At 37.5% G+C, this 22,797-nt stretch overlaps 1 protein-coding gene across 1 annotated transcript in view; it reads right to left on the reverse strand.

The window, feature by feature from the left end:
- Positions 1-14,869, reverse strand: part of DPP10 (dipeptidyl peptidase like 10) — an 830,517-nt gene extending 815,648 nt beyond the window's left edge. The window contains exon 1 of the mRNA XM_087435067.1: positions 14,100-14,869. The gene's annotated coding sequence lies outside the window, so the exon portion shown is untranslated. The remainder of the gene's footprint in view (positions 1-14,099) is intronic.
- Between the last annotated feature and the right edge of the window lie 7,928 nt (positions 14,870-22,797).

The following is a 22,797-nucleotide window of genomic DNA, read 5'->3' on the forward strand; positions in this document are numbered from 1 at the left end:
GGTCTAGGGACCACACTTAGAGAAACACAAATGGTTGAATGGAATTTGCCATTGAAATTTTAGAGTTAAACGCACTGCAGCTTAAACTAGAGTACCATACTGATTCTAAGGTGGTCAGATTTAACAAACAAAAATACAGGATGCTCAGTTAAATTTTTATTTCAAACAGTCAACAAACAGATTTTAGAATAACCATGCCCTCATGCAATATTTGGGACATATACTAAAACACTATTTGTTGTTTATCTGAAATTCAAATTTAACTGGGTTTCCAGTATTTTATGGATTAAGCCTATCTGATACAGATATTACTTTCTTTTTTCACAGAAGACCCTGACATGCATCTTGGTTAAGTTATGATCCAAGGACATGCAGTAATAAACGGGAGCAGCAGATTTCTTCCCTCGGTCTGTCTGACTACAGCCCATGTTCCTTCTACTCCCACCATACTGCCTTTCCTGCTACCCAGTTGCCTAGTTCTAAGTGCGAGACAAACTTAGTTTCCAGGGCTGTTAATCCAACATCAGACGGAGTGGTGCATTCATGTAGTCATGCTTTAGCCTGTGATGCTACTCAGAAATTTGTCTTTCCCAAGTCGAAGAAGAAAATTATTTCATGTCTTGGTTTAAGCTCTCACCTGTCTTTGCGTCTAGACCTCGCTGCCTTGCAGATCTGACCTTAGTGATCAAGGGTTCACTTGTTTCCTCCAGGGCTGTAATTCCATATTAAGTCACCTACCAGGGAGTCCATGCAGGAGACACATGGCTTACCTTTCTCTCCCAGAGGGAGAAAAGGACCTGTCACTTCTACAAATCACTCTTTTGTAGTTGAACAGGGCAGCAGGCAGTTAGAATTTCCCTGATGCTTGTCTCTAATCCCGACATCCAAGGCCAGGCCGGGTAAATGAACTCAGTCCTGGAGGAGACATCTTGCTCCAGGGAAGGGCTTTCCTGGTCTGCTCCAGCTTCTAATTAATGTCAGCAATCATCCCAGTTGTTCTAGAATAGACCCCTCGCTCCAAAATATTCTCCCTTCCTAACAGGTGAAGTTCTATTATTATCAATGCATTCCTTGATTTTAAGAATAGCTTGCAGTGGTGAAAATCTTTGGAAATGCACGTTCATTATCAGGACCAAGTATCAGAGGATATGCCACCATCAGTAATACCAGGTAAAGGAGTTTCCTTAGACCCTCTCTTCTTGACAGCAGAGTTCTTGGGCTGCATAAAGACTCTTGCAAGGAAAGAGAGAAAGGAAGGGACACCAAGTCCAATCACTATTCCTGAGTTTTCTGCCTGCAGAGGCTGAATTGGACAGGATTCCAACCTGCGCTTAACTCTGTTTTACCCCCCTAATTACTATGTTGCCATAATCTATTTAATTGTCAGTCTCCCCATCAAGCTGTGTGATTCTGAGAGTAGAAATGGTTAATCTCTGTCCCTCAGGACATCAACAGTGTGCTTAGCATGTGCTAGACATTCAGGACAGTTTGTCAGACTGTCTCAGTAGTTACCAAGGACAGACTTAGATTTTACAATTGGGCCTTAGACTGGCCTATGGATACTTTTAGTGGTACATTTGAAGACAGCCTTCTCCATACAGGGAGCTTTAGTATTTGTGGCAGGGTCTAAAATCTAACTCCCTACACACACACACACACACACACACACAGCCAAGGTCTCTGGGAGGAGATAGTTTCTGGACCAGAGATGCAATCTGAAGTTACCTTTGCAAGCTTGCCTGTTAAGAGTTTATTTGAACCCTTGAGTGTGGGATGCTATTGGAAGGGTTGTTTTCCAAGCTATTTTATAGCTTTTTGGTCCACTTAGGTAATCAAACCTCGTACAGGAACTGCAAGATGAGCAATTCCCACGCAGCTGCTAAGAAGAAAACAGATCTAACCTTTAAATTTGAATGCACGCAAAAAAGATCATCTCCATAAACAGAGCCTGATTGAAAAGTGAAATGTTGTCCCCTTCCGAAAGAGTAAATTAGCTCTTTGTTCCCTTCTGCCTTTTATGGCTTTGAGAGTCAAAGTGTGGTCCCTAAACAGCGGCATCAGCATCCCATGAAGCTTGTTAAAAAGGAAGGATTTCAATCCCTACCCCATACTTGCTGAATCAGAACCTGTATTTGTAACAGGTGATCTGTGTATACATTAAAGTGTGAGAAGTGCGGCTTTTCAGAACAAAATGATCACAATTAATTTCACTCCTGGGGCCGGCCCCACATCTTAGCGGTTAAGTGCGCGCGCTACACTACTGGCGGCCCGGGTTTGGATCCCGGGTGTGCACCGACGCACTGCTTCTCCGGCCATGCTGAGGCCACGTCCCACATACAGCAACTAGAAGGATGTGCAGCTACGACATACAACTATCTACTGGGGCTTTGCGGGGAAAAAATAAATAAATTATAAAAAAAAAAATCAAATAGCGTTCTTAGATATGACACCAAAAGCACGTGATAATAGAAAAAATGGATAATTTGGACTGTATCCAAATTTTTAAAAATTGTGCTACAAACTAAACAAAAAGTGAAGAACAATCCAAAGAATGAAAGAATATATTTGCAAATCACATATCTGATGAGTGACTTGTATCCAAAATATAAAAGGAACTTTTACAATTTAACAATAAAAAGGCAAATAATTCCATTTAAAAAATGAGCAAAGGATTTGACTAGACATTTCTTTCTCCAAAAAAGCTGTACAATCAGGCCAGTAAGTCCAGGAAAAGATACTCAGCATCACCAGTTATTAGGGAAATGCAAATCAAAGCCACAAATCCACGAAGATGGTTAAAATCAAAAAGGAAAACAATAACAAGTTTTGGTGAGGATGTGGAGAAAATGGAAAATTGTACATTGCTGGTGGGATTGTAAAATGGTGCAGCCACTTTGGAAAACAGCAGTGTCTCAAAGTGTTGAACATAGAGTTGCCCCATGACCCAACAATTCTGCTCCTAAGTATTGTAGGGGTCAGACTTTACCACTCCAAAATGTGTCTCTCAGGGCTTCATTATGTTTAAGAAAAAAAGATTCAGAAAGAAACTTTGACCTTCCTCCTGACTGCCTAAAAGAATTTCAGATAGAAGGCCTGTTTCAGGAAGAAGCTAATACCATGGATAACTATAGTATCATATAAACTAGGTATGGTACACAGGAAGGAACCTAGTAAGGTCCATTTGATCAAAGTCTTCTCTACGTCTCATTGTCTTTGCAAGGCATGGCAAGCATTTATTTACCAAACATTTCCCTCTCCATCTCCATGTGAATTGCCCTCCTCCCCTTTGAAGTCCAAAACCACTACCCCCAACATCCTCCTTTGTCTTTAACTGAAGATGCTATTTAAAGTGTTGGCTTTAGCAATTTTAGCGAGTTACTCCATTTTCCTGGATTTCTCTCATGTATACATGTTATTAAATTTGTTTGATTTTCTCCTGTTGTTCTGCCTCATGTCAATTTAATTCTTAGACCAGCCAGAAGAACCTAGAAGAGTAGAGGAATAGTTCTCCCTCCCTTACAGTATATATCTAAGAGAAATGAAAACCTATGTCCATATTAAACTTCTACATAAATACTTAGAGCAACTTATTCATAATAGCCAAAGAAGTGGACACAACCCAAACGCCCATCAACTGGTGAATGGATAAACAAATGTGGTATATCCATATAATAGGATATTATTCAGCAATTTTTAAAAAATGAAGTACTGATACACGGTATGACATGGATAAACCTTGAAAACATGCTAAATCAGAGAAGCCAATCACAAAAGGCCACATATTGTATCGTTCCATTTATATAAAATGTCCAGAATATGCAAATCTATAGAAACAAAAAGAGATTAGTGGTTACCTAGGGTGAGAGGAGAAGTGACTGCTACTGGGTATGGAGTCTGTTTTTAGAGTGCTGAAATTTTATAAAATTAGTTGGAATAATCTCACAATTCCATAAGTACACAAAAAAACCACTGAATTTTACACTAAAAATTAAAAGGGTTAACTTTATGCTATGTAAATTATATCTCAATAAAGCTATTATTAAAAATATTAAATAGTAAATCAAATAACATATAACCTATACATTGTTCAGCTATTATGTCTAACACTTTGGAAAATGGATAACAACATCATGATAAATGAATTAAATCTCAAAAAGTACTGGAGTATGTGGCTCAGACAAAAATCAATACAAGTATAAATAAAGAAAAACCACTGCATCCTATATATCTGTCCTTTTGCTCATTTATCCATTTATTCCTATGTACATTGAATGCATTCATTGAATGTGTACTAAATATGAGGCATTATGGTAGCTGTAGACAGATAGATATACAGTATCTATTTATTATATATACATCTATATATCCGTGCGTTAATGTGACCTACCGTCCAGAGTAAAGTTAAACTAATAGCAAATAATTCAACAATGCCTGATAAAAAAATGATAAAGTATAGAGCAAAGGTAGTCAAGTCATTTTGTTCATATAACCCCCAAACGAATTTTGATAAACTGTGTATTCCCTACACATTTTTAAGTTGACATCTAAATATTTCCATTATGAGTTTAAATTAATATTCCTTATTTATAGCAGCTAGAAACTATTTTAAGATGAAATAATATGAGTGAATATAACTGGGATGAATATTTCTTGATATGATTCGATAAAATAAATTTTAACTATGTGTTGAATTAAACACATGATATCTGAAATACATTATTTAGATGTTTTACACAATGCACTTTGAAAAATGTAACAGTCCTTCCATGCATTCCAACTACATTTCAAAGAATCAGCTTCACTAATCTACAGCTTCAGCTGTATGAATTACATGCATCCCCAAATAGGCCAAAATATTTCTCTAATAGCAAGCTTCAACCTTCTCTCATTGAAATATACAAGGCAAGAAAAGACAGGAAATCCTATGAATTTATGTTGCCTAAATTAAATATTAAAATATACTTTCCTTAAGCCAATATTTCAATTTCTCCTTTGATGCCCTAGTGGATTTTACAACCCAGGGAAGGCTTTACAACATCACAGTAAGATTTGGTATGGGTGAGGAGTTTTATTTGTTTGTTTATTTGTTTGTTTATTTTTGGTAAATTGGGAGAAAGGCTGTTGTGAATGCTGATTTATTCCCAAATTAATTGGTTCTAGCAACGATCATATCTGAAAGTTGAGGATACGGAAATGAGTTCCCTTAAAACTCTTGGTGGAAACACACCAATGGAAAGTTTTTCTTTTGTCACCACAGGTTCATGTATTGACATGGGTACTCAAATATGGTGCGAAGATCACTGTTCTAGAGTAGACTGGAGAGTTCTGAGCTCTGTGGAATTACCAAAAATAAAGTAGAGGTGTGAGGAAACAAGCAGGAATTGAGGAAAGAACAGTGAGTAGAGTTTGCATTTCTTGCAACCATAGCGGACAGCATATGTGAAGATGGGAGAAGGAATGACCAAAGTAGGATGCTATCAGATACATCGGCCTCTTAGTACTTGTAAGGACTATGTGTCAGAGGTGAGTGAGAGCACAGCCTTATAAATTGTTACTTTAGAACCTCCAATTAACAATATTCTTTTCCATTCAAATCAGGCTATGCTCAGGCAGATGCGGTAGATTGTTTCCAAGATAGGTGCTAGCAATCCTTTCCATCTCTCTACAAGCAAGCCATTCTGCCCTGGAGATATTGCATCTATTCCTTCAAACCCTTGAATCTGGGCTGCCCTATAACTGTTTTGACCAACTGAGTATCGTGTAATCAATGCTGTGTGATTAGATCAGAAGAAACATTACAGCTTCCCCTTAGGTCTCTTGGACCACGTGCTCTGAGAAAAGCTAGCTGCCATGAGAAAAGTTGTACTCCGAGATCTCCATGCTGTTAGGAAGCCCAGGCTAGCTATATAAAAAGGTCGTGTGGAGAGATGCCTAGCTAGCACCCTTCTCTTCTAGCCATCTAAGATTCTGATAACCAATTCCAATGTATGGGGGTTTTCCCCCATACATCCAAGCAATTCTTGGACACCAGCTGGGTATCTTACTCAGCTCAATTCAATTCAACTCAATTTTGACTCTCTCTACCTGAAGATAGTATCAGATCCCATAGATTGAGGACTCAGTCCTACAAGACTTCCCTCCTGACTTCAAATGCCAATTGCACGCCCAGGTTGTCACCTGTGCTTCTGACTGACAGGCTACAGATCGGAGATTCTAATGATGCCCTTCTTGGGTTTGATTAATTTGGTAGAGTGGCTCACAGAACTCAGAGAGATATTTTACTTTGTATATTACTGGTTTATTATAAAAGGATATAAATCAGGAACAGCTAGATGAAGAGACACATAGAGCAAGGTACAGGGAAAGGTTGGGGAGCCTCCATGCTCTCTGTGCATGCCACGTTCCCCACATCTCCATGTGTTCACCAACTTGGAACCTCTCCAAACTCAGTTTTTTGGGGCTTTTTATGGAGGCTTCATTACATAGGCATGATTGATTAAATCATTGGCTATTGGTGACTGATTCTATTTCCAGCCCACTCTCCTCCCCAGAGGTCAGCGGGTGGGCCTGAAAACTCCAACACTTCAGTCACATAGTTGGTGCTCCAGGCAACCAGCCCCATTCTTAGGTGCTTTCCAAACGTCACATCATTAACATAATGAAAGACACTTTGATTGCTCTCCTCGCTTATAAAATTCAAGGGTTTTAGGAGCTCTGTGCCAGGAATGGGGACAAAGGCCAAATGTATATTTCTTATAATACATCACAGTATCACATCATCCCAGCCCAAGCACTGAAAATGTGATTGAGGTGTCTTCAGTTGACTCCAGCCCAAACACTATCTGACTGCAGTTACACAGGAAATGACCGAGCTATGCCAGTCAACCAGCAGAACCATAGCAGATAATAATGGTTATTGAAAACCAGAGAATTTTGGGGTAGTTTGTTTTGAAGCAATAGTTAACCAGAACTGGTGATTTTTGCAAGATTTGGCTATATTATCTCTTGTTAAGAAGAAAGTCTAATGGGCTCAGTTTAACCTTCCAGGAAGATTATGGATGTAGTTGCAACTGGAGTTATCAACATGGATTCAGTGATGAAAATTTCATAACACTAATTAGAATCACAGAATTACAGAATTATAGACTTGATCAAGATGTTAACCGTTTACTGGTCTTGCAGCTTCAAAGTCAAAAGACTAGTTTGTGGGCTAGTTCTTTGGAATTCTGTTCATTCTTTCAGATCTCTTTGACCACATTAAGCAACTGGAGTAGTCACTGAACTGTTTATCTTTCAGGAAGCATACCCTGCCTGTGAATAACTGAGGACCTGACACCAAACCTCTTAATCTCAAGTTCGTGTGCCCAATGAGCAATAAGCCAATCACTGAGACACTGGTGCTTGGAGATGGAGAAAGATTTATTTGAATTGGCCAAAACAAGAAGGCAGCAGGATAGGGCCTCTCAAATCTGCCTTAAAAAAGGAAGAAAAAGCAGAGGGGATTTTATAGAGCTAAAGTGCTTGGGAGGTGGAGTTTGGAGAAACAAAGGGGAAGTTCCAGTTACTTTCACTCCAAATAAGCCCTTGGGCAACTAGACTTCTGGGCATCAGCAGCAGCTGGGGGCTGGTTACCTGGTGGTCATAGTTTCCTTAAAGGCATTCTTTTTCTTCTGCAAAACAAGCTCATAAATCCTTGTTACACTTGAGTCACTTCTCAGGTTAAACATGAAAACAGCAAATTAACAAGATTAACTTTTCATCTGTGTCTGTGTTGGGAACAAGGTCTAAGTGTAATCATGCTCTTATTGAATATTTACAACCCTCAGGGAGCCGGTTTCAGACTTATTAGATAAAAGAGTGACTATGTGATTTCAAATTCCCTCAAAACTACAACATATTGTGATTTCTCCTAGACATAGTTGCGCATGTCCAATTGCATAATTTGACAATTTATTTTTATGCCTCATACGTATCTAACACTTAAGTTGGCCAAATAGAATTTTATTGTTCCACCCATAATGTGGTCCTACTTAGTCTTTCTTCATCTCAATAAATAATGCCATTCATCATTCAGTTGCTTAAATAAAACTTGGGGTCATCCTTGACTCTTTCCTTTCCTTCCCCAAACCTCATTTAATTCACCCCAAAGTCTTTTCATATCACTACAAAAATATATTTCAAGTCCACCTACTTTTCTTTATCTCTACAAACCTAGTATTGTTTTTTTAAATATCTATATTTATTAATATTACGTTAAATGCAAACATGAGGTTTCCTGGAATATAGACAGATTAATTATTGCTTATTCATAGAAATACCTGCACTGTATCCTCGTTGCTCCAATTCTTGTAGAGCTGGATGTCATGCTATACTACAGGATCACTATGGTAAGTGAGGAATACTGAATATACGAATCTGGGTGGTTATATAAGAGAGAGAAAGCCATCCTGACTTCTCTCCTGACAGATGGAGAGAAAGCTTTCACTCCCTAGTATAAACAAATTCAGCGTAGGAAGGATCCTCGGTTCTTACCCTTTGGAATGTAAATATATGTCTATAGGAGAAAGATAATTCAAGTCTATCCAACTTTATAACGTAGGATTATCTCTATGGTTCCAGGGCCTCATCCCTCCCTTACAATGTAAATACACCCTTCTGAGGCGGTAAATCTTTCTAGACGGTCTATCACTATCTAATCAGTCATAATTTAATTTGTAATGCTTGTTCTTTTAAGGCCAGTTCCCAAGTTTCAGTAAAGTTTGCTCTGAAAGCCCTAATTATGTGGAAATATTAAAATACTCTCCCTACAGCTCCACACCTAGTCAAAGCCATCACCATCCCTCACGGAGGCTGCTCCTATAGCCTCCTAAGTCCTCTCCCTGCTTTCACACTGTCTCCTCCATTCATTCTCCACAGAGCAGAAAGCTTGATTTATATAAACATTAATCTCGCTGTCACTCATCTGCTTAAAACACTTTAGAGGCTTCCCGTTTAGTAGAATGAGTCCAACCTACTTACTGTGGCCCACAAAGCCCAGCGTGATCTAGCCGCCTCTTAGTTCCTTGACCACTAAGCTTCCTTCCCACACAGAGCCTTTGGCACTGCCATGTCCTCTGCTGGGATTGCGCTTGCAGGCTCTGGCATGACTGGCTTCTTCTTTGCATTTGGGCCTCAGGTTAATGTCACTGCTCTAGAAAGGACTTTCCTGAACATCCTATCTAAAACAGCTGCTCACCTTTCCCCTAGTCTCCGCCACAATACCAAGTTTATAACCTTCACCAAGATAGTTCAATTGTTATATCTGTTACCTGCTTATTGTTTATCTTTCCTACTGTGATCCAGGAGGACAGAGATCTTTGTCTTTTTTTATGTTTTATTCTTAGTGTTAAGCAACATGCCTGGCAGAGAGTGGGTGTTCCATAAATTTCTATTGAAGAATAGATGAGTAAATGGATTCCTTGGGGCTATACACGGAAAATCAATCAAAAACAGATTGCGTGTCCTCTTGGAGGCTATTACTTGTCACCTTGACACTGAAAGGATATCCAAGACAACTTTTAGAAAGATAAATTCAAGCAAAGTAGAGAACATAAAAATATCAGAAAATTTTAATTCAAAAGTGAGAATTTTCTATAAATGGGGGACAAAGGGAAGTCTATTGATTTCAAATTTTTGTTTCACTTATAGCATGTGCTTAGATCCATACTAGTCTCTTGAAGGAATAAAGAGAACATATTAGGTATCATCTTTGATTTATCAGAGCTTCGCATCTACTGAATGAGGCATATACACAGAAATACAAATTGCTTGTCTATAGTTCAGATAGTAGCCACATTTGAATGTTAAATAGCAAGAAAAAGCCATACATTTCTTCAAAGGTCTACTTCCCTTCATGGAGGGAAGAAGTCAAAGGAAATGAATCTCTAGATTACCTTAGAAAACAAAGCTCAAAGCAAAGTTGAATAAACTTATTAAAGTTTAAGTGCTATATTCCAAATAGTATTTGATTTTTTTGAGCATGAACAATTATATTTTGAAGGATAAATTTTTAGAGTCTATTTTTAGAGATTTCCTAGGCACAAAACTTTTTGGAATTTCCAAACTGAAGGTGATATGTGTATATAAATATCTCTCTCTATATACATATATATATCTCTTCTTCTGTATCTCACCGTACCACACAGCACACTTCTAGGTACAAAATAAGTGACTAATGCCCACAAATTGCCCAGTAGGGGAAAAAAAAATCAGAATGTAGTGGAAATATTATTAGATTGGAAATGAGAAAAAGTGTTTTAAGTTTGGATATGCCCCTGAAATACTAGATGACCTTGAACAAATGGCCTTGTCCTTCAGATTTTCAGATGTAAAATGAGAAGGCTATACTACATTATTTCTGAGATCTCTTCTGGATTTAAAATTCTCCAAATAGGTAAGAGCATGCTAAAAGACAGGGGATTCTATGAACACTTTTGACTTTTAAAGAAATTATCAGTTTTCAAGGAAAGAAAATATGCCTATTTGGAACTTAGTAATTGTCAAAAGCGTAAAGAATGCTGCGATGCAGAGCAGATGTGCTCTGCTAAGAGTAACAACAAGATATTAATTCCAGAATAAAGGGCAGACAGTTTACTCAGAGGCTTTTGGTAAATCTGAAGAGATGCTTTAAACAGAACAGAGCTTTGCACCATCCCAAATAGGCAACAAATGAAAATATATTGAAACTACCTCTGCCAAGAAAAGTAACATGACTCAGGCCCACAATAAACACCGAAATTTCAATAGACATAAAAAAGATTTCAGAAAACCTGGCAAAACAAATCATCTCAATTTTCATACCAATAAATCGTGGTTAATATGTCTTATTTGCTCTAAAGTCAGTCACCAATTCTTTCTTAGATTACGTACAACCCCTGGTTATTATCTGCCAATGATTATCTAAGAATTGTGCCATGTTGAATTTTTAATTCTAAATAGAATTGATTATTCATTTTGCTGACCAACAGTTAGATTATCAAGTTGTATTTGTTAGTTCTGGCCGTTTATGTTTCCATTTAGGGTCTCTGAGAAGACTAAGGACATCCTTTACTTTCAGTTTTTAATTAATTATTTTTTTATTTTAAGAAATTCAGCTTTGCATTTATCTTGAAGGGATCATCTCTATCTTAATTGAGGTCCACTACCACATTGTAGGGCTTCATTGATATTCCTCACTATGAGTATTTATTTCTTTAATTAATTCTGGAAAATTCCTGGTCATTGTCTAGCCCTATTTTCTCTAGTCTATCCTTTTGGAACTTTGTTGAGATGTATGTTAGATATTCTTACTCTTTCTTCCATGTCTCTTCATTTCCTATTTATATTTTCTTTCTCTGCTGCATTTTAGATATTTAAAAAAAATCTCTCAGTTTACTATAGTTTCTTTCTTCGGTTGTGTCTGATTTGCTATTAGGCTATCTATTAAGATTCTAACTTTTATAATTGAATGTTTTAAAATCTAGAAGTTCTATTTTGTTCTTTTCCAAATCTGGCTGTTGATAGATTCTTGTTGCCTCCTCCAGGGCCAGATTATCCATTAGATACAGTAGGCACAGGCTTAGGGCTCATGACACTTTCAGGTTAGGGACCTATAAAAATGTTTTACTTTTTATTTTAAAATCAGAAGGGGAAAAAAAAGGACTTTTAGGTTGAAGAAAATGTTTTGATTTATAATATTAATATAGTTTTCTTTATACTAGCATAGAAATAAAGTATAAATTTATACATATGTATGTTTATGTATATGTATACACACATACACACACATAAACACACATATGGAGGAAGGGGCCTACAAAGGCAAAAGCAAGTGCCTAGGGCCCATCAAAATCATAACATCATTCTGCTTTCCTCATATAGTGTTTTAATTCTTTAAATATATATTTTATATTCAGTATTGGATGATTCTACTATGTTCTAGTATATGCGGTCTCTGTAGCCTGTAGCTCTGATTCTGTAGTTTGTTGTGTTTGCTGACTCTTGCTCACAGTGGCTTATTTCCTTAGGTGTTTCCTGATGTGTGTGTGTGTGTGTGCATGTGTATAAATTTGTGTCCTTTAGAAATTTCTCTGTGCAAATTCATTTAGGCCTGACTTGAAAGTACGTCCCTACAAAAAGGATTTTTATTTGCTCCTGCGAAATACCTAGGACACTACCAATTCAGAACAACTTTAAACACAAATTATGACTTGAGATTTTTTCCCAAGACACAAAAATGGTGTGAATTCTGGCTCTGACTCAATGACTGTTGGCTTGTAGTTAAGCCTTCTCAGAGAAAACTTTTTTTCCTACCTTCCTCAAGATCTAGACTGAGAAAGATATACATCTCCACACACTTCCTCAAAATGACATGATTCTTCCTAGAATTTCATTGATGGTATTACTTTCTGGGGAATCTGGATTTTTGTGTGGTCCGTGATTTGAGTTTTCATCCTCCTTGGTCTCAGGTTTTATGTGCCCAACTTCTAAGCCTCCAATGATTCACAGATGCCTCAAGGTCAAAGCCACCCCTGTATTCTTGAGGTTTTAGACTGTTTGAGGATTTTTCTTACTTTTAGCTCAAGACTTATTTACAGATTTAAGCTAGAGTTTTAGATAATCTGTACCATCAGGGGTCTTCTAAACAGACAACCTTCCATCAGAAATGCAGTAGGTACTATTAATTGTCCACATGTCAGTGATTAGGAAACTGAGGGTCAGAAAGAGAAATCAAATTTTCTAAGTTTCATAACTGATAGGTGGCTGAACCCAGATTCATACGCAGGTCTGCTTGACTACAATATATTTTATTGAGAAAAATAGCCTTACGCTAACAGACAGAGAAAAGACTAGCAAACTATTAACAACCACTAAATACATTATTTAAAAATCTTTTATCAAAGAAAATTTCAGGCCAAGATACAAGCACTAGAGCAGTCTTCCAAAGATTTAAGAAAGAAATAACACTGTTCTTAAAAATATCCCTTAAGAAGCTGTTAAAAAAAAAAAAGAATAAACCCCAATTTTGTGGTAACATATACTAAAATATGACAAGAATCATTCAACCAAACTTGCTTACAAATATGATTATAAAATCCTGAGTAAAATATTACTTGACTAATTCCAACTTTATGTAAAAATAATAGTACATGATGGTTAATATAGATTTATTTCAGAAATGCAAGGTTGATTTAGCAAAAGAATATTAAGCCAGATAATTCACCACATTAATGGATTAAAGGATAAAATTATACAATTATTTCAATAGATACAGAAATAGCATTTGGTAAATGTAATTTCTATTCCTGATTTTTAAAAAAAGAAAGAAATTTAGTGATATGTTTATCTACCAAAGAAAAATCCTTAATAGAAACATAATAGACGATAAAATATTGAATAGTAGCACACAAAAGGGGGAGGAGAGAATAGAGCTTTATATGATTAAAATGTATTTATCTCACTAGAATTAAGATTGTATAAATCTGAAGTAGATTCTGATAAGTTAAGATGTACATTGTAAGCCCTAGAGAAACTACTAAGAAAGTAACTGAAAAGTATAGTTTAAAATCACTAAAAGGGGAGTCAAGATGGCGGCGTAACCAGACTCGGAACTCACCTCCTCCTGTGGGCACAGCCAATTTACAACCACTCGTGGAAAAATTACCCCTGAGACAGAACTGAAAACTGCATAAGAGGAACTCCTGCAACAATGGACAGTCCTAACTGAGGTGGAAGAGGCAGAGACTCCCTTCTGGAGAGGAAAAATGCAGCCTTCACAAGCCGCCAGCTTCACGGCCGCCGGGAGCAGCGCACAGGTATGCAGCCTCCCTGGAGGCGCGGGGCCCTGAGCCAGGAGTGTCCCCGCTGTGGGCATTTTGTGGACCCAGCACAATCGAGAGGAGCGGCATAGTATCTGACTTTGCCTGCTACTAAAACACTGGGGAGCACCCCCAGAAAACCCGGTTCACAAAGAAACTAAAACTGGCTCTTAAAGGGCCCGCGTGCAAACTCACCTGTCTCAGAAAGGATCCTAAAATCACCAGAAAGAAAGGTGCACAGTGCTGTGGTGAAAAGAGACTCACCTAATAGGCCGAGTGCATCTCGGTGAGGGGTGAGACCTCTCCAGGGACTGGGACAGTGGCGGCAGCCATTGTTGTGGCCTGGTGTGGGCGTGCTGACACAGACGCCATTGGAGTTCTCCCTGAGGCCTGCTAGCCCAGGGTCTGCCCCAACCACTAGAGCACCTATTTAATCCAGCTCAGCCAGGGCAGGCAGCCCACCCTAGAGACTGGCCCCACCCAACAACAAGCCCTCAGGCAACTTGTGGGCCTGCATAGATTGGTGACTGGATTCTCTGCAGCCTGGCAACTGAGCCGACTTGAGCGGGGCAGGGTGTGCACAAGGAGCGGGTGGAGAGTGTGGGGTGGTGGCTGAGTGTGTGGGGCTCCCGCCATCGAGAGACTGAGTCCGCTTGGGGAGGTTGGGGCACTCACATGGGGCAGGACTGTGTTGACTGTGTGTGTGGACCCGTGGGCGGCAGGGTTTGTCAGCTGCAGAAGACTTGTGCTTCTCAAAGACCCACATAGGAGGTTTGCCCCACCTTCCAAAGCCTGAAACGATTGGGTGCTCCTGTGCCTGAGGCCAGCCCCACCCAGCTGCAATCCTCAGAGAGCTGACAAGAGACCTAATAGGCTAGAGGCTTACAGCAATTGTAAGGCCCTGAGCCTAACAACCTGCAACGCTGGGGGCCTACTCACTTAAAAGAAATACTGCAACACAAATGTGGTATTAGAACTTGCAGCCAACTGTGCTGGGGCTCCCCACACCTGATAAAGAGACTGAAGGGCCCACAACAACTACAAGCAGCTGAGCATTACAACAGCTGGCCAGGAGCATAACTCAGCCTCCCTGGGCGCCTACAGGGAGAGCAAACAGGCCACAACAGAAGGACACACATAGCCCACATAGGGGTCACCCCTGGAACATTGAGAACTGAGGGAAGCACACTGGAAGCCTCCTAAGGCATCACTTACATAAGGTCACCTATCCAAGAGCAGGAGACTGAGATGACCTACCTAATACGTAGACAAAAGCACAGGGAAAGAGGCAAAATGAGGAGGCAAAAGAATACATTCCAAGTAAGGCAACAGGACAAAACCCCAGAAAAGGAACTAAGTGAAACAGAAATGAGCAACCTACCCGACAGAGAGTTCAAACTAAGAGTGTTAAGGATGCTCACTGATCTGGGGAGAAGAATAGATGAACTCAGTGAGAATGTCAACAAAGAAATGGAAGATATAAAAAAGAACCAATCAGAAATGAAGAATACAATACTGGAAATGAAAAATTCATTAGAGGGACTCAAAAGCAGAGTAGAGGATACAGAAGAACGGATCTGTGAGCTAGACGAAAAACTAGAAGAAATTACCCAAGGTGAACAGGTAAAAGAGAAAAGAATTAAAAAGAGTGAGGAGAGTCTAAGGGACCTCTGGGACAACATCAAGTACACTAACATCCGTGTTATAGGTGTCCCGGAAGGAGAAGAGCGAGACAAAGGGGCAGAGAATCTATTTCAAGAAATAATAGATGAAAACTTCCCTAACCTAAGGAAGGAAACAGACATCCAGGTACAGGAAGCACAGAGAGCACCAAACAAGATAAACCCAAAGAGGCCCACACCAAGACACATCATAATCAAAATGTCCAGAATTAAAGATAAAGAGAGAATCCTAAAAGCCACAAGAGATTGTCAAGTTACATACAAAGGAAACCCCATAAGGCTATCAGCTGACTTCTCAGCAGAAACCTTACAGGCTAGAAGAGAATGGCATGATATATGTAAAGTGCTAAAAGGAAAAAACTTACAGCCAAGAACACTCTACCCAGCAAGGTTATCATTCAAAATGGAAGGAGAGATCAAAATTTTCCCAGATAAGCAAAAATTAAAGGAGTTTGTCACCAAGAAACCAGTGCTACAAGAAATGTTAAAGGCACTCATTTAAGGGGAAAAGAGAAGACCACAAATAGGAAAAATTATCTATTTCCATGATTAGAACGTAATGGATACAAATACACAAAAAAGAGGTTAGATATGATATCAAAAACATAAAAGGAGGGAGGAGGGGAGTTAAGAGTACAGCTTTCAGACAGAGGTCAAACTAAAGTGACCATCAATTCTGTATAGAAGAAGAAAGGAACAGAGAAGGACTACTAAAACACTGAGGAAAAAAAAAAAAGGTAAAAAATGGCAGTAAGTACATACTTATCAATAGCTACTTTAAACGTCAATGGACTAAATGCTCCAATTAAAAGGCATAGGGTGGCTGACTGGATAAAAAAACAAGACCCATATATATGCTGCATACAAGAGACACACTTCAGACCTAAAGACACTCACAAACTGAAAGTGAAGGGATGGAAAAAGATACTCCACGCAAATGGCAATGAAAAGAAAGCTGGGGTAGCAGTACTCATATCAGACAAAATAGACTTTAAAACAAAAACTGTAAAAAGAGACAAAGAAGGGCATTACATAATGATCAAGGGAACAATCCAACAAGAGGATACAACACTTGTAAATATCTACGTACCCAATGTAGGGGCACCTAAATATATAAAGCAATTATTAACAGACATAAAAACAGAAATAGACAGCAACATAATAATAGTAGGGGACTTTAACACTCCGCTTACACCAATGGATAGATAATCCAAACAGAAGATCAATAAGGAAACATTGGCCTTAAAGGACACGCTAGAACAGATGGACCTAGTAGATATATACAGAGCATTCCATCCAAAAACCGAAGAATACACGTTCTTTTCAAATGCACATGGAACATTCTCCAGGATTGATCACATATTAGGCCACAAAACAAGTCTCCATAAATTTAAGAAGATTGAAATAATACCAACCATCTTTTCTGACCACAACGGTATGAAACTAGAAATCAACTACAGGAAGAAAATCAGAAAAGCCACAAATACGTGGAGATTAAACAAAATGCTACTGAACAACGACTGGGTTAACGAAGAAATCAAAAAATACCTGGAGACAAATGAAAATGAAAATACGACATGCCAGAATTTATGGGATACAGCAAAAGCGGTTCTAAGAGGGAAGTTTATAGCAATATAGGCCTATCTCAACAAACAAGAAAAATCTCAAATAAACAATCTAACAATCCACTTAAAAGAACTGGAAAAAGAAGAACAAACCAAGCCCAAAATCAGTAGAAGAAGGGAAATAATAAAAATCAGAGCAGAAATAAATGAAATAGAGACCAAAAAAACAATAGAAAAAATTAATAAAACCAAGAGCTGGTTCTTTGAAAAGATCAACAAAATCGACAAATCTTTAGCTAGACTCACCAAGAAAAAAAGAGAGAAGGCACAAATAAGTAAAATCAGAAATGAAACAGAAGAGGTTACAACAGACACCTCGGAAATACAAAAGATTATAAGAGAATACTATGAAAAGCTATATGCCAACCAATTCGACAATCTGGAAGAAATGGATAAATTCTTAGAATCATACAACCTTCCAAAACTGGATCAAGAAGAAGTAGAGAATTTGAATAGACCAATCACCAGTAAGGAGATCGAAACAGTAATCACAAACCTCCCCAAAAATAAAAGTCCAGGACCAGACGGCTTCCCTGGTGAATTCTACCAAACATTCAAAGAAGACTTAATACCTATCCTTCTCAAACTCTTCCAAAAAATTGAGGAGAGGGGGAAGCTCCCTAACTCATTCTACGAAGCTGACATTACCCTGATAACAAAACCAGACAAGGACAACACAAAAAAAGAAAATTACAGGCCAATATCACTGATGAACATCGATGCAAAAATCCTCCACAAAATACTAGCAAATCGCATACAACAATAGGTTAAAAAGATTATACACCATGATCAAGTGGGATTTATTCCAGGGATCCAGGGATGGGTTAACATTCGCAAATCAATCAACGTAATACACCACATTAATAAAAGGAAGAATAAAAATCACATGATCATCTCAATAGATGCAGAGAAAGCATTTGACAAGATCCAGCATCCATTTATGATAAAAACTCTGAATAAAATGGGGATAGAAGGAAAGTATCCCAACATAATAAAGACCATATATGAGAAACCCACAGCTAATATCATCCTCAATGGTGAAAAACGGAAAGCCATCCCTCTAAGAACAGGAACCAGACAAGGATGCCCACTGTCACCACTCCTATTTAACATAGTACTGGAAGTCCTAGCCAGAGCAATCAGGCAAGAGAAAGAAATAAAAGGGATACAAATTGGAAAGGAAGAAGTGAAACTGTCACTATTTGAAGATGACATGATTTTATATATAGAAAACCCTAAAGAATCCACCAGAAAACTTTTAGAAGTAATAAACGAATATGGTAAAGTTGTAAGATACAAAATCAACATACAAAAATCAGTTGCATTTCTGTACACTAACAACGAAGTAGCAGAAAGAGAAATTAAGAATACCATCCCATTTACAATTGCAACAAAAAGAATAAAATACCTAGGAATAAACTTAACCAAAGAGGTGAAAGATCTGTACACCGAAACTATAAAACATTGCTGAAAGAAATTGAAGAAGACACAAAGAAATGGAAAGATATTCCGTGCTCTTGGATTGCTAGAATTAACATAGTTAAGATGTCCATACTTCCTAAAGCCATCTATAGATTCAATGCAATCCCTATCAAAGTTCCAACAACATTTTTCACAGAAATAGAACAAAGAATCCTAAAATTTATATGGAACAACAAAAGACCGCGAATAGCTAAAGGAATCCTGAGAAAAAAGAACAAAGCTGGAGGTATCACACTCCCTGATTTCAAAATATACTACAAAGCTATAGTAACCAAAACAGCATGGTACTGGCACAAAAACAGACACACAGATCAATGGAATAGAATCGAAAGCCCAGAAATAAACCCACACATCTATGGACAGCTAATCTTTGACAAAGGAGCCAAGAACATACAATGGGGAAAAGAAAGTCTCTTCAACAAATGGTGTTGGGAAAACTGGATAGCCATATGCAAAAAAATGAAAGTAGATCCTTACCTTACACCATACACAAAAATTAACTCCAAATGGATTAAAGACTTGAATGTAAGACCTGAAACTATGAAACTTCTAGAAGAAAACATAGGCAGTACCCTCTTCGACATCGGTCTTAGCAACATCTTTTCAAACACCACATCTGACCGGGCAAGAGAAACAATAGAAAAAATAAACAAATGGGACTACATCAAACTAAAAAGCTTCTGCACAGCAAAGGAAACCATCAACAAAACGAAAAGACAACCTAACAATTGGGAGAAGATGTTTGCAAACCATACTTCTGATAAGGGCTTAATCTCCAAAATATATAAAGAATTCATGCATCGCAACAACAAAGAAACTACCAACCCAATTAAAACATGGGCAAAAGACCTGAACAGACATTTTTCCAAAGAAGATATACAGATGGCCAACAGACACATGAAAAGATGTTCAAAATCACTAACTATCAGGGAAATGCAAATGAAAACTACAATGAGATATCACCTCACGCCCGTCAGAATGGCTATAATTAACAAGACAGGAAACAACATTTTTTGGAGAGGATGTGGAGAGAAGGGAACTCTCATACACTGCTGGTGGGAGTGCAAACTAGTGCAGCCACTATGGAAAACAGTATGGAGATTCCTCAAAAAATCAAGGATAGAACTACCATATGATCCAGCTATTCCACTGTTGGGTATTTATCCAAAGAACTTGAAAACACCAATTTGTAAAGGTACATGCACCCCTGTGTTCATTGCAGCGTTATTCACAATAGCCAAGACTTGGAAGCAACCTAAGTGCCCATCAAGGGACGAATGGATAAAGAAGCTGTGGTATATATACACAATGGAATACTACTCAGCCATAAGAAACGACGAAATCCAGCCATTTGTGACAACATGGATGGACATTGAGGGTATAATGCAAAGTGAAATAAGTCAGAGGGAGAAGGTCAAATACCGTATGATTTCCTTCATTAAGTAGTAGATTATAACAACAATAAACAAACACATAGGGACAGAGATTGGATTGGTTGATACCAGAGGAGAAGGGGGGAGGGAGGAGGGTGAAAGGGATAATTGGGTACATGTGTGTGGTGATGGGTTGTAATTAGTATTTTGGTGGTGAACATGATGTAATCTATGCAGAAATAGAAGTACAATGATGTACACCTGAAATTTTTACAATGTCATAAACCAATGTTACTGCAATAAACAAAAAATTTTAAAAAATAAATAAATAAAAATCACTAAAAGAATTTAAATGTTATACTACAAAATATTCATTGAATAAAAAAGAAAGCAGTAAAAGAGGAACAATGGAATAAAACGAGACAGACGTATAGAAAAGCAAAAGAAAAATACCAGATGTAAATTCAACCATATCAATAACAACAGTAATGTGAATTGATGAAATAATCCAATCAAAGTGAGAGATTGTTAGACTGGATTAAAAAATCAAAATATAGTTATATGCTTTGTATGGGAGACACACTTTAGATTCAAAGAACCAACTAGTTTGAGTAAAAGCATGGAAAAAGGTATACTGTGCAAGGAGCAACCATAAGAAAGCTGTAGTGTCTATACTAATTTCAGAGAAAATTGACTTTTAAACAAAGAATATTACTAGGGGTAAAGAGGGATATTTTATAATAATAAAAGTTTCAAACTCCATCAGGAAGATATAACAACTACAAATGTATAAGCACCTAAGAACAGAAACCAAAAATACATGTAGCAAAAACTGACATAACAGAAGGCAGAGATAGAAAATTCAACAATAGTAGTTGAACACTTAAACACTCCATTTCTAATAATGGGTAGAACAATTAGACAGAAAATCAGCAAGGAAATAGAAGAGTTAAACCATACTGTAGACCAACTAGATCTAACACGTATGTATAGAACACTGTACACAATAAACTGAACATACATTCTTCTCAAGCACACACAGAGTATTCTCCAGAATAGACTACATACTAGTCCATAATTCAAGCCTCAAAAAATCTAAAAGAATTGAAATCATACATGTTTTCCAACCACAATGGAACCAAATTGGAAATCAATAAGAAGGAATTTGAGATATTCAGAAATATGTGGAAATTAAAAACCATGCTCGTAAACTACCAATGCATCAAAGAAGGGAAAACAGAAAATATTTTCAGATGAGTGAAAATGAAGACATAACATACAAAAACTTATGAAATGCATCCAAAGCAGTGCTTAAAGAGAAATTTATAGCTATAAATGCTATATTAAAAAAGAAGAAAAATGTCAAATGAAAATCCTAATTTTCCAAGCTAAGACACTGGAAAAAAGAGAGACAAACTAAATTCAAAGCAATAAAAAGAAACAGAATAATAAAAGAGCAGAAATTAATGAAATAGAGAATAGAAAAAATAGCAGAGAAGTCAAATAAACCAAAAGTTGGTTTTTTGAAAAGATCAACCAAATTGACAAATACTATCTAGAATGACCAAGAAAAAAAATAGGGAAGACTCAAATTACTGAAATCACTACTGACTTCACAGAAAAAAAAAAAAATGATTATAAAGGAATACTATGAATAACTGTTTGCAAAAACTTAGCTAAATTAGACAAAATGGGAAAATTCATAGAAAAAGACAAACTACCAAGACTGACTCAAGAAGAAATGAAATATCTGAATAGACTGATAACAAGTAAAGGGAAAGCATTAGAAATCTTATCACTTCCCACAAACAAAAGTCCAGACCCATATGGCTTTACTAGTGAATTCTACCAAAAATTTAAAGACAAAACCAATCTGTCACAAACGCATCCAAAACATAGAAGAGGAGGGAATGCTTCCAAACTCCTTCTATAAGTCCTTAATATCAAACAAGATGAACACCACAAGAAAATTACAGACAAATATTTCTTGTGAATATACACATAAAACCTAACAAAATACTAGCACACCAAATCCAGCAACGTAGATATAAGATTACATACCATGACCAGGGATGCAGACAAAAATCAATTGATGTAATGCACCATATTAATAAATAAAAGGACAAAAACCACATGATCAGCTCAACAGACACAGAAAAAGAATTTGACAAAATTCAGCACCTTTTCATGACAAACATATTTAACAAGGTAGAAACAGAAGAGAACTTATTCAAACTAATAAATAACATCCATGAAAAACTCAAGTTAATATATCATACTTAAAATGGTGAAGGACTGAATGTTTTCACAAGAACATCAGGAACACGACAAAAATGTCCACTTTCACTACTTCTATTCAACATTTTATTGGAGGATCTAATGAGAATAATACAACAGAAAACAAAGTAAAAGACAGATTGGAAAGAAAAAAGTAATCTGCATTGCAGATAACATAATATTGTAAATAGAAAAATCTTACTAAATCCACTAAAAACTATTAGAACTAATGAACAAGTTTAACAAGGTTGCAGGATACAAGATCAATATGTAAAAATCAATCATGGAGATGGTGTCAAGATGGCAGCAAAGGCAGACTCTGAGCTAACCTCCTCCCACAGACACAGCAAATCTACAATTACTCTTGGAACAATTACCCCTGAGAGAGAACTGAAAACTGGACAAAAACAACTCCTGCAACAAGGGACAGTGCTGACTGAGGTGGAAGAGGCAGAAATTCCTTTCTAGAGAGAAAAATCCACCTTTGAGCCACAGCACTTCACAGCCGGCCAGGAGCAATCTT

The sequence above is a fragment of the Ceratotherium simum genome, chromosome 9, assembly GCF_057802395.1.
Source record: "Ceratotherium simum simum isolate JZ-2026a chromosome 9, ASM5780239v1, whole genome shotgun sequence".
Taxonomy (NCBI): Eukaryota; Metazoa; Chordata; class Mammalia; order Perissodactyla; family Rhinocerotidae; genus Ceratotherium; species Ceratotherium simum.